Genomic DNA, 15906 nt, shown 5'->3' on the forward strand with positions numbered 1-15906 from the left:
AATAGCTTCATGGAAGGGAGGTGACTGGGGGTGGATCCTGCAGAAGCCGACAGCCCTGGCTGGGCAGCAATGGCCGGGGGGACCTCCAGTCAGAAGGACCAGTGTTCTGGCCCGTGGTGGGAGAAGAGTGGCACGGTTCTGTGAGAGCAGAGGGGGCAAAAGACCAAATGAGTGTGATTCCATTCATAGGAAATGGAGTAGAATGGGCAATTTTTTTATTCCTTTTGAGGGCCACACCCGTGGCATATGAAAGTTCCCAGACTAGGAATTGAATTGGAGCACACAGCCATAGCAACTCGGAATCTGAGCCACGTCTACTAACTACACCACACCACAGCTTACTGTGACACCAGATCCCCAACCCATGGAGCAAGGTCAAGGATGGAACCTGCATCCTCATGGATACTAGTTGGATTCGTTTCCGCTGCACCACTAAGGGAACTCCTGGGCAAATTTATAAAGATAGTTGATTACTGGTTGCCCAGGGTTGGGGACCAGGGCTTCTTTTTGGGATCATAAAGTTTTCTAAAATTAGATTGAGATGATGGCTACATAAATATATTAAATGTACTGAAACCACTGAATTGTCTACTTTAAATGTGAATTGCAGGGTATATGGATTATATCTTTTAAAAAGCCATTAAAAAGGGAGAATCTAGGAGTTCCCATTTTTGTTTAGTGGTAACAAACCTGATTCCAGCTAGTATCCATGAGGACTCATGTTTAATCTCTGGCCCCACTCAGTGGGTTAAGGATCCAACGTTGCTATGAGCTGTGGTGTAGGTTGCAGACGTATCTCAGATCCGGCACTGCCATTACCATGGCAGCTGAAGTTCAGATTAGACCCCTAGCCTGCAAACTTCCATATGCAGCAGGTGCAGCCCTCAAAAGATTAAAAATAAATAAAATAAAATAAAAGGAGGACCTTGGGAGTTCCCTGGTGGCCTAGAGGTTAAGTACCTGGCATTATCCCTGCTATGGCACTGGTTCCATCCCCAGCCCAGGAATATCTGCATGCCCCCAGGGCACCCCACCCCAAAGGGCACAGCACGATAAATATAGAATGATACACTCTATAGAAAATTCAGAATCTGGCAACACTAAACAATATACCACTTAGGAATAGGTGGCAAAGCTAAAGAAATCCAGGGAATGGCTCTGCAAATGTCAGGGGAGTGTTCCCTCTCGGAGTCTGGAGAGGGAAAAGATGAGTGGGGGCGGGGGGAGTGGTGAGCACAGAAGCCAGTGGCCATTGAGCAAACTTGATGTACCTGAGTCCTAACTGTGTGAGCGGTGGTTTCACAGGTGTAGTCTTTTTTTTTTTTTTTTTTTTTTTTTGTCTTTTGTCTTTTTAGGGCTGCAGCCATGGCATAGGGAGGTTCCCAGGCTAGGGGTAGAATTGGAGCTCTAGCCACTGGCCTACACCACAGCAAGGCCAGATCCCAGCGGCGTCTGTGACCTACACCACAGCTCAGTCAACGCTGGATCCTTAACACCCCAAGCGGGGCCAGGGATAGAATCTGCATCCTCATGGCTCCTAGTCGGGTTCATTAACCATGGAGCCTCCACAGGAACTCCGGTGCGGTCTTTATGAGAATAATTTGTACATTTCTTATGAACATTCTCTAGAATGAATGACACATTTCAAAATAAAGAAAATAGGGAAGGGGCAGGCCAGATGAGAGACAGATGGAAAGGCACTCGCTGTGCAGGTCCAGAGCCCCAGGCGAGATGTCTGCACTGAAGGAAGGAGAAACTGGGGAGCCAGTGAAAGTGTCTATGCAGGCAGCTGAGGGGATGAGAAAGGTGGTTTCAGAGGGGGTCCAGGCTCTGTGGGCAGGATGGATGGGAGCAGGGACCGGCTTGAGGCGCGCATCCCTAGCGGCGTGCGAACAGGGTCTGAGCATGCGCCGAGGGGCAGTGGCGGGGTGGTGCCCGGGGAAGGGCGTGAGGATCACTGGGCTGAAGCCAGAGGGTGAAAGATACGTAGGAGGATGCGCGGCGGCGCTGCCCCTGGTGGAGCTAGAAAGTGGGGGAGGAGAGGCTGGGAGAAAGAGAACAGTTTAATTTTGGACGTGCACATAGGAGTGTAACAAAATACATCATTACGCAATGAGGTATCTCAGGAGAGGGCGGTGATTAACCCTTGGCACATTGTAGGTTCCCGGGTAATCACAGGGGCTTTCTAAGTGCTTTTGGGGCTTGGTCCCTTGAGAATCCTGCCTCTCTTTGTAGTTCCATCCTGTGCAGTATCGCAGTCTGATCTGCAGTGCTCGCTCCCACAGCTTCCCCGGGCCGCAGAACAAGACGAGACCTGTCGGCTTCTCAGGACCTTACTCTGGGGCCTTGATGGTACAGATCGGCGAGGCTGCTTTCTTGCTTGCCAGCTCAGGAAATTCTCCCCAAGTGAGTTCTCAGAAGTTCCAGCTTCCCGTTGTGCCGGGAACCTTACCTGGCTGTGTCTTGTGGGAGGAGCAGAGATGAAAGTCCCAGGAATAAGAGACTCCTGGGCCAGGGCATGAAGGAGGAATGGTTGCAGGTGAGTGACTGGGTCAGTGGAGCCACAAGCCTGACACCTGAGTAGGCAAAGGCCAGATCGTTTGAGCAGATTGGATTGGATCCTTTCCTATAATGATCACTGAAGCTATTGAAGGTTTTTTTCCTTTGTCTTTTTTTTAGACTGCAGCCAGGGCATATGGAAGTTCCCAGGCTAGGGGTCGAATCAGAGCTGTAGCTGATGGCTTACACCATGGCCACAGCAACGCCAGGTTCACGCTGCTTCTGCAACCTACACCACAGCTCATGGCAACACCAGATCCTTAACCCACTGATGGATGTCAGGGATTGAACCCTTGTCCTCATGGATGCTAGTCGGGTTTGTTAACTAATAAGCCATGATGGGAACTCCATCCAAACATTTTTTAAAACTAAAGACAGCCTTGTGCCCGTCATTCTATTCACGGTCTTTTGACAGATGTGGAAACTGAACTATTTTCACTCCTGGAAGGTCAAAATAATTTCTAAGGTCTAGAAAGTGGCTTGGCCAAGATTTAAACCCAGGAAATCAGACTCTTCGATTGGGGCCAGAGGTGTTTCTCAGCTGAGCCCTCCTCTTGGGGTGGGGCTGTAGGCCCTAGGTCCTAGGTGGGTCCCGAAGGCGGCAAGATCAGCTGGGTTTTTTTTTTTTTTTTTTTTTTCCACGGCATATGGAAGTTCCCAGGCTAGGGGGTTGAATTGGAGCTGTAGCCACTGGCCATAGCCACAGCCACAAGCAATGTGGGATCCAAGCCCAGGCTTGCTTTTGAGGGCTGCACTCTTGCAATATGGAGGTTCCCAGACTAGGGGTTGAATAGGAGCTACAGCTGCCAGCCTGTGCCACAGCCACAACAATGCCATACCTGAGCCATGTCTGTGACTTACACCACAGCTCACAGCAACGCTGGATCCTTAACCCACTGTGTGAGGCCAGGGATCGAACCTGCACCCTGATGAATACTAGTCGGGTTCATTACCACTGAGCCACAGTGGGAGCTCCCCAGCTAGTGTCTTGAAGTATGAATTGACCTTGAATGAGAGGTGGGAGTTGGTAAGGCTACTACAGGTGAGGTGAAGAGGATGAAAGGGGTATATGTAGGGGGGCTTGGCAGGCTTGGTTACCTGCCATTTCTCTTCTTTCTCTGATTTTTTGGGTGTGTGTGTGGGGGGGGGCAGCCATGTGCCCATCTCTTAGGAGTGAATTGTGATTGGTTTTAAGCAAGTCGTGGCTAAGCTAATACTGCCCTTTGCTAGGTACTTTGCTGCAGCCAGTGAAGGGTCATGTGACCAAATGTGTTAGTGAGACAAAGGGGACATCTGTTGAGAGCTTGTGGAAAATATCGGATTTCCCCGATGGAGGTCAGGAGACTCAGCCCTTCCTTTCTAGCTGCCTCCCTGCCTCCTGACTTTGAATGCAGCCATGAACCTGTTCCAGGAAGGGGGAGCCCTTCCAGGGCCTGAGAATAGACTCCTGTCTAACACTTGGAAAAGAATTGTCTAAGGAGACCCTGGAGCTGACAAAGCAAAAAATTTAAGGCAAAGGGGCATCCTGGGGGAGAGCAGCAGGATAGGGGAACCCAGGAGAACTGCTTTGCCATGAGGCTGGCTCTCTCAGGTTTTATGGGAATGGTGTTAGTTTCTGGGTTGTCTCATGCTCAGCCCTGTACTGGGTCTGGCCCAATGTCCTTCTTAGCAGCATGTGCACCTCTCAGCCAAGATGGATCCCAGTGCCAAAGATTCTGGGAGGTTGGTTGTCTCCTCCCTCCTTGTGGTCCCTCCCAAAATCTCCCTGTTAGTCTTTAGGGGAGCACCACGTTCCTTATCAGGGCCTCCTGTCGTGAGACAACTCATGCAAGTGGCTCTTGCTGTGCCTGGCCAAGATGGGCAGTTTCAGTCAGTGGTGCCCTAACAAATCCAGGCGCTGTGGCAGCCATCTTGTGACCATGAAGCAACAGACACAAAGACAAAAAGCCGATAGATGGAGGGTGGCAGAGTAGAAAGAGCTGGGTTCTTAGTGAGTTTGTGTAGCTAAACTAATGGCAATAAGGTCTTCCCTCTGAACTTATGCATGAAAAGATAACACCAAGTGACGGGGATGGAGTAGGACAGTTACAGAGGCAGTTGTTCAAGTCCCAATAGGGGACCATCAATAGAGAGGGAAACTTCGGGAGACCATCGTAAGTTAATAACGGCTCGAGAAAGCCAGTTAATAACGGCTCGAGAAAGCCATCGGAACATACAGGCTTGTTTAATTACAAACCCACACATAAAAGCACCAGCTGTATCTCAGGTCATTAAGTGAAAGATCAAATGAGGCTTGCGTTCAAATTCAGCAAGACAGTGACCCTTAGGACCAAGGGCAGAAGTTTAAGGGAAAGATGACATTCAAAGTAGGAGACCCTCATTATACAGACACCCGAGGGGATTCACCCTGTTTTACACCTGCTACCTCCCTTCTGCTGATTTGAATAAGCACCACGACAGTCCTAGTTTGATATCATAAGGTCAGATACTCTATTACCAGATACGAAGGAGGAGCTAATGATGTAAGCCTGATGTCTATGCAAAAAACGAGGCAGAGGCGGTCTTTTCCCTCCTCCCCAACTTTCCTTGGATTGCAAAAAATACAGCCCACCTAATGCTCAGGGCAGAGCCTTCTTGCCTAGGCTTGCATCTCTCATAAGCATCTTATCTCAATAAATCTATTGCTTGCCTATCACTTTGTCTCTTGCCAAATTCCTTCTGTGCTGGGGCACAAAGAACCTGCACCTCAATAAGTCCAGATGCTGGGTGAGTCCCTAATCTGGGTTTAGGCTGGCTTCGAGTCCCGGCACATGGGTTCAAGTTCCAATCTGGGTTCTGGCTAGGTTCAGGTTGTCAGTTTCAGTTTAGTAAGACTCGGGTTTTTTGGCTGCACCACAATGGGAACTCCTAGTCATATTTTCTCTTCTTTTTTTTTTCTCCTTCCTACTTGTACTCTCCTGCCCTTTTCCCTTTAACCCACATGCTTCTTGACTGTTGGTTTGGAAGAAAGAAATTTCTCCTTGGTTGTACCTTTGTCAAGCTATCAAAAATATTCCAGGGCAGAGGGCAGAGAACTAAACTCATTCATTGCACTCCCGAGGCCTTTTACATACAGATGCTTTGCTTATCATTTAGTTTAGTGCCCAGAGGGAGGCTGGTAATTAAGAAACTTAAGGAAAAAAGACCTCAAGCAGGGAAAGTCATAAAAATTTGGAGGGAGTTCCTATCATGGCTCAGGGGTTAAGGAACCTGATGGGTATCCATGAGGATGTAGGTTTGATCCCTGGCCTCTCTCAATGAGTTAAGGATCTGGTGTTGCTCTGAGCTGTGGTGTAGGTCACAGACATGGCTCGGGTCCCGTGTTGCTGTGGCTGTGGCATAGGCTGGCAGCTACAACTCCAATTCAACCCCTAGCCGGGGAACCTCCATATGCCTCAGGTGTGGCCCTAAATAGACAAAAGAAAAAAAAAAAAAAGAATTTGGACCTGGGGAGAAGGCAGATATAAAAATAGAATAACAAAGGAGTCCCCATTGTGGCTCAGCATGTTAAGAACCTGACTAGTATCCATGAGGATGCAGGTTCCATCCCTGGCCTTGCTCAGTGCCTTAAGGATCCTGGGGTTGCTGTGGCTGTGGTGTAGGCCTGCAGCTGTAGCTCTGATTGGACCTCTAGCCTGGAAACTTCCATATGCTGTAAGTGCAGCCCTAAAAAAAGCAACAAACAAACAAACAAAACCAACAAACCCAAATCACCCTCTGTGAACTGGAGTTTGACACTAGCCATCAGCCTCTACGTGGGTTAAGTCATGAGCCTCTGCAGCTGCCAACCTGCAGCTCCCCCCGAGCTGAGCTCAGGCTGGAGACCAGGAGGGAGGCGCTCTATGCTCTGGGAAAACTGGAAGAACAGGTCTTCAGACAGATGTTTGTTGAAGATTTCATGAGTCCACTTCTTGCATGGCCTCCTATCTAGAAAAACACTAAAACCCTTCATGGTGGTGGAGTTCACATTGTGGCTCAGTGGTTTGCGAACCCGACTAGGAACCATGAGGTTGTGGGTTCGATCCCTGGCCTTGCTCAGTGGGTTAAGGATCCAGCATTGCTGTGAGCTGTGGCGTAGGTCGCAGACGTGGCTTCGATCCCACGTTGCTGTGGCTCTGGTGTAGGCCGGCGGGTACAGCTCCGATTGGACCCCTAGCCTGGGAACCTCCATATGCTGCGGGAGCAGCCCAAGATAATGGCAAAAAGACCAAACAAACAAAAAACTCTTTCGTGGTGGTGTCTGCTCATGACTAGCTCATGCTCCTCATGACTAGCAGTAACCTTCCCAAGACCAGTGGCTAACTTTGTAAAATGTGAGCCTGACTGCTTAAGCCTCACCCATCAGCTTTATCACCTATACCTGGATATCCCCCTTTTCTCTATGGGGCAGTGGACTAAGTGAAAGATGTTGAGGCAGAATTTTTTGTGTGTGTGCGTTTTTGCCATTTCTTGGGCTGCTCCCGAGGCATATGGAGGTTCCCAGGTTAAGGGTCGAATAGGAGCTGTAGCTGCCGGCCTATACCAGAGCCACAGCAACGTGGGATCCGAGCTGCGTCTGCGACCTACACCACAGCTCACGGCAACGCCAGATCATTAACCCACTGAGCAAGGGCAACCTCATGGCTCCTAGTCGGATTCGTTAACCACTAAGCCTTGATGGGAACCCCTTGACGCAGAATATTAACTCAGATTGTCAGTGTAGGAGCAGGGGCTTCGATGGCCTTTGATAGGGCCATGGATTAACATTTGTGGCTTAAGGGCTCCAGGGAGTACCATCCCCACAGGCCTTGTTTACTATAGGGAGTGTATCTACACCCAGATGGACACTAATCCTTAATCCTCTGTGACTCAGTTTATGGGAAGAAAAGGGCAAAGAAACCAAGAGACCTACAGGACATTTCCACCCCCAAAACCCCTATTGGGTGAGGACTGATATAGGTAATTGAGCAAGGCCAATGGGAGAGAATTGGTACCCCCCTCCATCTTTAAGGGATAAAAAACCCCATAGGACAAAGAGAGCGGGTGGGGGGGTGGGGGTGGGGTCTTTCCCATCCCAGAAGCCCTGGAAGCTATTTGCTTTCCTTATTTTATTTTATTTTTCCTAGGGCCACTCCCACGGCATGTGGAGGTTCCCAAGCTAGGGGTCGAATTTGAGCTCTTGCCACTGGCCTACACCACAGCCACAGCAACGCGGGATCTGAGCTGCCTCTGCCACCTACACCACAGCTCATGGCAACGCTGGATCCTTAACCCACTGAGCAAGGCCAGGGATCGAACCCGCAACCTCATGGTTCCTAGTCGGATTCGTAACCACTGTGCCACAACGGGAACTCCTGCATTTTTTTTTTTTAAGTCGATGTGTCCAAAGTGTGGCAGTGCTATTCGGGGTAGGAGAGTTTTGCATGGGCCCTAGGCTCAGAATAAGGAGTCTTTTTTTCTCTTCCCAGGGACTGGTTTGTGACACAATTTGGGCCAATGAGACTGATAGGGATAGAGTAGGCACAGGTAGTTTAGAAGTCCCAATAAAGGACCACGGATAATAAGGGAAACTTAGGGGACATTGGTAGATCACTGCAAGTAAATAAATTTTTCAGAAAAAGCCGTCAGCACGAGGCAGGCTTGCTTGGCTAGTGGAGGTGGGAGAATAGCCTCAGGTCCTTGGGCAGGGATGGGATGAGGCCTGCATTCTCATTCAGACCAAGGGCAAGAGTTTGGGGACTGCCCTTCCGCTGACTTGAATACACACCTTACGGGATACTGAGGTGGAGCTGCTACTCCCAGAAAGGAAGAGGCGGGCTTTTCCAACCCTCATGCCCCTTGGAGGATAAAACTGTAGCCCACTGGAACTTTGGGTCAGAGCTTCCTTGTGTGCCCGCTTGCATCTCTCACAAGCGTCCTAGCCTAATAAATCTATTTCTTGCCTATCACTTTGTCTCTCACTGATTCCTTCTGCACAGAAGCATAAAGAATCTGAATCAGAGTTCCCGTCCTGGTGCAGTGGAAACAAACCAGACTAGGAACCATGAAGTTGCAGGTTTGGTCCCTGGCCTCCCTAACTGGGTTAAGGATCAGGCATTGCTATGTGCTGTGGTGTAGGTCACAGATGTGGCTTGGATCTGGTGTTGCTGTGGCTGTGGTGTAGGCTGGCAGCTTTAGCTCCGATTAGACCGCTAGCCTGGGAACCTCCATGTGCTACAAGTGCAACCCTAGAAGGACAAAAGATAAACAAACAAAACCCCCAGAACCTCGGTAAGTCCAGACATCGGATGAGTGCTAATTTAAAACATGGGTTCAAGTCCCAGTCTGGCTGGGTTGAGTCCCAACATGTGGGTTCAGGCTGTTAGGGTTGCCAGTTTCAAGGTGAGAGGGGAAATCTGGTCGGGATCTTAGGGGAAATCCTTTGCTTTTAGTGATCGATTGATTTTTTTTGGTTTTTGGCTACACCTGCAGCGTATGGATGTTCCTGGGCCAAGGATCAAATCTTGAGCTGCAGCTTCAACCTACGCCACAGCTGTGGCCATGCCAGATTCTTAAGCCAATGTGCCACAGCAGGAACTCCTCCTTTGCTTTTAAAAGAGGTGAGCCTGCTCCTTTTTCAGCTTCTTGGTGGGCTGTTGTGAGAATTAACATATGTTTTTTTTTTTTTTTTTTTTTTTTTTGTCTTTTTGCCATCTCTTGGGCTGCTCCCGCAGCATGTGGAGGTTCCCAGGCTAGGGGGTCTAATCGGAGCTGTAGCGGCCAGCCTATGCCAGAGCCACAGCAACGCAAAATCCGAGTCGCGTCTGCGACCTACACCACAGTTCACAGCAATGCCGGATCCTCAACCCACTGAGCAAGGGCAGGGATCGAACCCCCGACCTCATGGTTCCCAGTCGGATTCGTTAACCACTGTGCCACGACGGGAACTCCATATGTTTTTTCTTTCAAAGGAAGCCTTGGTTACTCCCTTTTGTTCCTGCTTTGTCTGAGAAACCCTCCTCTTTCCCTCTTCTCCCAGTAATAATTTGTTTCAAATTAGCCAACCCAGAAGAATGTGCACCCTGACCTGACCCACGAGAAGGGGACAGATGTACCACCTGCGTTAGGGATAAATGGGGGGGGGGGGTCCTTCCTTCTTCGCACGTGCTTTTTGAACACTTGCACCTTTCTGCAGGAGTAAGGAGCCTTGTTGAGATCTCTGCATGTTCGTGCGTCTTACTTTCCAACACTGACAATCTGAGCCAGAGTCATTTTGCCCCCAACACTGTGAAGAGGTGATGCCTGGAACTATGGTAAGTTTTTGGGCGACCCTTCGAGGAGCCCAAGCAAAGGATAAACCAACATATTAAGGACAGTAAAAAAGGAAAAAGATAATCTGGGTCCTTGATTTTGTTTAGCCTCCATATGAACCAACCCTGGAAAGTTCCCCTTCTGAACTTAACTTATTAGACTGATAAAAAGGGAAATAAAAAATGTATCTAAGACTGGGATTGGAAACATACAAGATGAACCTGGGAGCAACTTGTGGTGCCAGAAAATCAGGAGGTGCTTACCAAAAAACCCTTCAGCTGCATCTCCTCCTCCCCTCCAAGGATGGAGATGTGTCAGAGGGACACAGCTTGGTGTTCCCATCATGGCTCAGCAGTTAATGAACCCAATGGATATTCATGAGGACGTGGGTTTGATCCCTGGCCTCACTCAGTGGGTTAAGGATCTGGCGCTGCTGTGGCTGTGGTGTAGGCTGGCACCTACAGTTCCTATTTGACCTCTAGCCTGGGAACCTCCATATGGTGTGGATGTAGCCCTAAAAACAATAAAGAAAAAAGGGCGCAGCTGAAAGAGCACCCAATGCCCAATGGCCAAAGCTGAACACAAAATTATTAAGATATTTTGGAGTGTAACCCAAAGTATAAAATAAATATCCACTCGTATTTATTTAAATCACTGATATAAGTAAGTAATGGAATAAGTAATAGAGTGTAACTGAACCTGTGAGGTTCTTGGACACCCAAGCATTTCTGTGTCCCCCATTTCTTGTTTTTAGGGAATAAGCTTCCATCTCCAAGACCCTCTCTAAGTTCTAAAGGGCAGTTGCTAATCCAGGAAGGGAAGGGATGCAGAGACCAGGGAGGAGGAGTCGAGACAATAGTGCAGCCACGGGGAGGGGTCCTGGTTCCTCCTCAAGAAACATACATAGCAATATCTTCGAGCCATTCAGTAGAACTCAAACTCCCAACAAACAAAGAACTACTTGAAGAAGAAGGACCACCAGAACCAGTTTCAGGGCTACTAAATACCAGCTTTGAGAAACAATGCAAGCTTGCCTCTGTACTGATCCTTACCTACAGCCCGATTTTTCCACTCCTCATACTATAAAACCACCTCCTAATCTCTCCCATGGGGCGGGGGGCACGTTCTTAAGGCATTAGCCTGCTGGGCCCCCCTTTGACTGGCAAAGCAATAAAGTTACCTTGTTCCCCATCACCCAAAACTAATTCCGCATTTCTATTCGGCAACGTGGACAGAGGCCGAGTTTCAACAACACGAGGAAGAATGCAAAAATCTGTGCAGAAAAATTTCAAATAATTTAGGCTATGCTCAGGGAGGTGGAGAATAACAATCCATTCCTTAAGTGCGTGACATGCAAAGAGACTTTCTTCTTAAAAGGATGCTATGGGAGTTCCCGCCATGGCTCAGTGGTTAACAACTATGACTAGGAACCATGAGGTTGTGGGTCGGTCCCTGGCCTCGCTCAGTGGGTTAGGGATCTGGCGTTGCTGTGAGCTGTGGTATAGTTTGCAGATGTGGCTCGGATCTCTCATTGTTGTGGCTCTGGCATAGGCTGGCGGCTACAGCTCCGAATCGACCCCTAGCCTGGGAACCTCCATATGCCACCAGAGTGGCCCTAGGAATGGCAAAGAGACCAAAATAAATAAATAAATAAATAAATTAATTAAAATAAAATAAAATAAAAAGGATGCTATGGAAAGGGAGGAGAAAAGGGTAGCTTTACAGTGGAGCGCTCCGACAACCAGGACCTCAGCAGGTGTTCAAGGTCAAATCAATTGTGCTGAGTCATATTGATAGAATTGAGGCAGAATATTAACTCAGATTGTCAGTGTAGGAGCAGGGGCTTCGATGCATTCTTTGGTAGGGCTATGGATTAACATCTGTGGCTTAAGGGCTCCAGGGAGTACCATCCCCACACCCCTATAGGGGTGTACCATTCCTATAGGGAGTGTGCCTACACCCAGATGGACATTAATCCCTAATTCTCTGTGACTCAGTTTATGGGAAGAAAAGGGCAAAGAAACTATGAGACTTAACAGGACATTTCCACCCCTAGGACCCTATTGGACAAGGACTGATATGCATAACTGAATAAGGCCAATGGGAGAAAACCACATCTCTCTGGACCCCATGTTGGTACCCCCCCCAACTTTAAGGAGTAAAAACCCTTACAGGACAATAGAGAAGGGGGCTCTTCCCCCCCCGCCCAGTAACCCTGACAGCGATCTGCTTTCCTTTAATAAAAACTTTGCTTGCTTGCTGCCTGTTTGTGGAGTTCATTCTTCGACTGCCATGAACAAGAACCCGGATTCTGGTATCATCTTTCCAGCATCAGAATGTACCCCTGATACAATGTGATGAGAAGGCACTTCCTCTCTCTGGTCTTTCTTCCCCAAAGCCCTACCCCATCTAATCACGAGGCAAACATCAGACAAACCCAAATTGATGTGCCTTCCAAAAAAAATCCCTCATTCGTACTCTGCAAGACTATCAAGATCACCAGAAGCAAGGAAAATCTGGGGAACTGTCACAGCAAGAGGAGCCTAAGGAGTGAGAAGGCAAAATGTAATACGGAGTCCTGGATGGACTCTGGAACAGAAAAAGGATATGCGATAATAACAAAGTTTGTGTATTGTACCGAATGAAGTATGGATTTTAGCCAATAATAATGCATCAACAGTGGTTCATAAATTGTGACAAATTGACCATACTGGAGTTGTTGCTGGGGCACAGTGGGTTAAGAATCCGACTGGAGCAGCTACGGTTGCTGTGGAGGCATGGATTCAAACCCCGGCCTGGTACAATGGGTTAAAGAATCTGGTATAGGTCACAGCTGTGGCTTGAATTCGATCCCTGGCCTGGGAAAATCCATATGCCACAGGTGTAACCATGAAAAAAAAATTTTTTTTAACCGTACTAATGGAAGATGTTAATAACAGGGGAACGTGGGTGGGCATATCGATATTAGCTTCATAAATTTCTGTAAATCTAAAGCTATTTTAATATTAAAATTATTTTTAAAATGAGAGGTATGGGGAGTTCCTGTTGTGGCTCAATGGGTTACAAACTTGACTAGTATCCGTGAGGACGCAGGTTTGATCCCTGGCCTTGCTCCAGGGGTTAAGGATCCGGCAGTGCCGTGAGTTGTGGTGTAGGTCTTAGAACATCTACTATCTAGTGCAAAATTTTGCCATAGAGAACTCCCATATCCTGTTGGTAGGAATTAAACAGGTGTAGCCACTATGTACAACAGTATGGCAGTTTCTCAAAGAACTAAAAATAGAACTACCATATGATCCAGCAATTCCACTCTTGGGTGTACATTAAAAAAAAACAAACTGAAAACACTAATTCAAAAAGATACACCATGCATCCCAGTGTTCACAGCAGCGTTATTTAAGATTGCGAGAGGAGTTCCTGTCATGGCTCAGCAGTTAACAAATCTGACTGGCATCCATGAGGTTGTGGGTTCGATCCCTGGCCTTGCTCAGTGGGTTGAGGATCCGGCGTTGTGGTGAGCTGTGGTGTAGGTTGCAGACGTGGCTTGGATCTGGCGTTGCTGTGGCTCTGGTGTAGGCCGGCAGCCACAAGCTCTGATTTGACCCCTAGCCTGGGAACCTCCATATGCCGTGGGAGCGGCCCTAAAAGGACAAAAGACAAAAAAAAAAAGAAAGAAAAGAAAAAGAAAAAATAAATAGATTTACAGGTATAGAGAACAAACTAGTAGTTAACAGTGAGGAAGAGGAGTGAAGAGGACAAAGACAAGGGTATGGGATTAGGAAGTACAAATTGCCATTTATAAAATAAATAATCTTCAAGAACATATCATAAAAAACACAGGGAGCATAGCCAACATTTTATAACTTTGGATTATAACCTATAAAAATTTTGATTCACTATGTTGTATACCTAATACATTACGAATCAACTATACCTCAATAAAGAAAGGAAAAAATTGTAGCAAATTGAGTTCAACAATATATAAAAGGAATAATATATTATGACTAAATGGGGTTTGTTCCTGGAATGTAAGGGTTGGGTTTTTTTTTTTTTTTTTTTTTTTTTTTTTTTAATGGCTGCATCCAGGGCATATGGAAGTTCCCAGGCTGGGATCTAATTAGAGCTACAGCTACCGGCCTATGCCATAGCCACAGCAAACCCAGATCCTGAGCCTCATCTGCGACCTACAGCACAGCTCATGGCAATGCTGGATCCTTAACCCACTGAGCAACCAGGGATCGAAACTGCATCCTCATGGACACGAGCTGGTTCATTACCACTGAGCCACGAAGAGCTCCCAGAAATGTAGGGTTGCTTTAATATTTGAACATCAATCAAATTTACATTAACAAAATAATAATAAAACAGAGTAATAATTCATGTTAACAGAATAAAAAAGAAAAACTATACGATCATCTCAGTAAATGCAGGAAAACATTTGACAAAATTCAATATTCATTTTTTTAAATTTTTTTGGGGGTTGACCCCCCAACCCCCATCCTTAACCCCTAGGCCACCAGGGAACTCCAGTATACCACATTTATATAATGTGAAATTTATGATGGATTTTTACTGACATGGGGAAAGACACACAATATATTAGTGAAGAAAAGCAGGATATAAAACTTGAAGTATAATCACAATTTAATGACCCTCTCCCCCTCCCTGATAAAAGTCCTGAAGGAGATGCACTAAAATTGTCTCTAGGTAGCAATATTATGGATATTTTTTCTATTTTGTTTATCATTTTACCCTCATATTTTCCACACTTTTTACAATAACCATGATTAACTTTTTTACCTCCAAATAACACCTTTTTTTTAAGTTACCCAGATTGGTGATAATACCGATTCATTAATCATCAGTGACTTGATGTCTGCTCCTGGGTGGTGCTGTTCTCCTGCTTGTTCGTATGTCCACACGCTTGTTTGCTGTATGTTTAGTTTTGGTCACAACTATTTGTTCCCTCCTTATAAGTGGAGCATATTGACAAACTCAGCCATGGGACTTGCTGTAGCCATGATTGAGGCCACTTCAGAGCAGGAACTTTAGATGCAACTGTATGATTTAGCCTGGCCACTTATGCTCCTGCCCTTTGCAAGAGAACAGCATGATGCATGGAGCTGGTCCTTCGTTCTGGGTCCCAGAGTGAGAAGACATGTGGCACAGACCTGAAGTCATCCTGCCACCTGGAGCAAAGCCACTGCTGATCTGCAACCCTCCTATATCAGGAGCAAGTAATAAAGGTTTGATGTTGAAAGCCTCTGAAATATGGGGGATTTTTTTTTTTTTTACCCGGCAGAAGCTGACCGCTACATATTGTCTATTACAGATTGTAAGCTCTCAGATGGCAGGGACCAAAGAGTAGCATAACAGAACAGCATGTATGCCATTAGAATCCAGTGTGTGTGTGTCTAGAATCCAAGTCAAAATCCAATGCCTTAAATTCCACATCATGGGATAGACATGCATGGATGAGGGGTAAGGGCTGAGGCATGGGGTAGCAGTGCTTAAAGATGCTTTTAAAAGGAGAGACCACAAAAGAATACTTAAGAGAGAAGGAAACTTTGGAAATGGGGAAGTGAGATGGGAGAATAGAGTGAGATTGTAGAGATGGAAAGAAGTGGGTAAAGATGGAGAGGAAAGGAGAGACAAATGATCAAAAAGTGGACAAGAAATGCTTTTCATCTTAGCCACTGTACCGGGGGGCGGGAGGGGGGGGAGTTCCGATTGTGGCTCAGTGGTTATTAATGAATCCGACTAGGAACCATGAGGTTTCAGGTTCGATCCCTGGCCTAGCTCAGTGGGTTAAGGATCCAGTGTTGCCACGAACTGTGGTGTAGGTCAAAGATGCGGCTCAGATCTTGCTTTGCTGTGGCTGTGGTATAGGCCAGCAGCTGCAGCTCTGATTCAACCCCTTGGCTGGGAACATCCATATGCATCGAGTGCTGCCCTAAAAAAAAAAATTGTGCTGGCATCCTTTCTTTTTCAAGTGCCTCTTTCACCTTGTTTTCTCAGATAGAAAGCAGAAAATGTGCC

General features: G+C 47.1%; 1 long non-coding RNA gene across 1 annotated transcript; it reads left to right on the top strand.

Moving 5' to 3' along the window:
* Nucleotides 1-9757: 9757 nt before the first annotated feature.
* LOC146397870 (uncharacterized) lies at nt 9758-12129 on the top strand. Its single transcript, XR_014822544.1, has 2 exons — nt 9758-9869; nt 11924-12129. It is a non-coding gene; the product is annotated as an uncharacterized LOC146397870 (long non-coding RNA).
* Nucleotides 12130-15906: the final 3777 nt, after the last annotated feature.

The sequence above is a fragment of the Sus scrofa genome, chromosome 13 (assembly GCF_054392235.1).
Source record: "Sus scrofa isolate SSC_HxYL_T2T_F1_AM1 chromosome 13, Sscrofa_HxYL_maternal_Yorkshire_Landrace_v2.0, whole genome shotgun sequence".
Taxonomy (NCBI): domain Eukaryota; kingdom Metazoa; phylum Chordata; class Mammalia; order Artiodactyla; family Suidae; genus Sus; species Sus scrofa.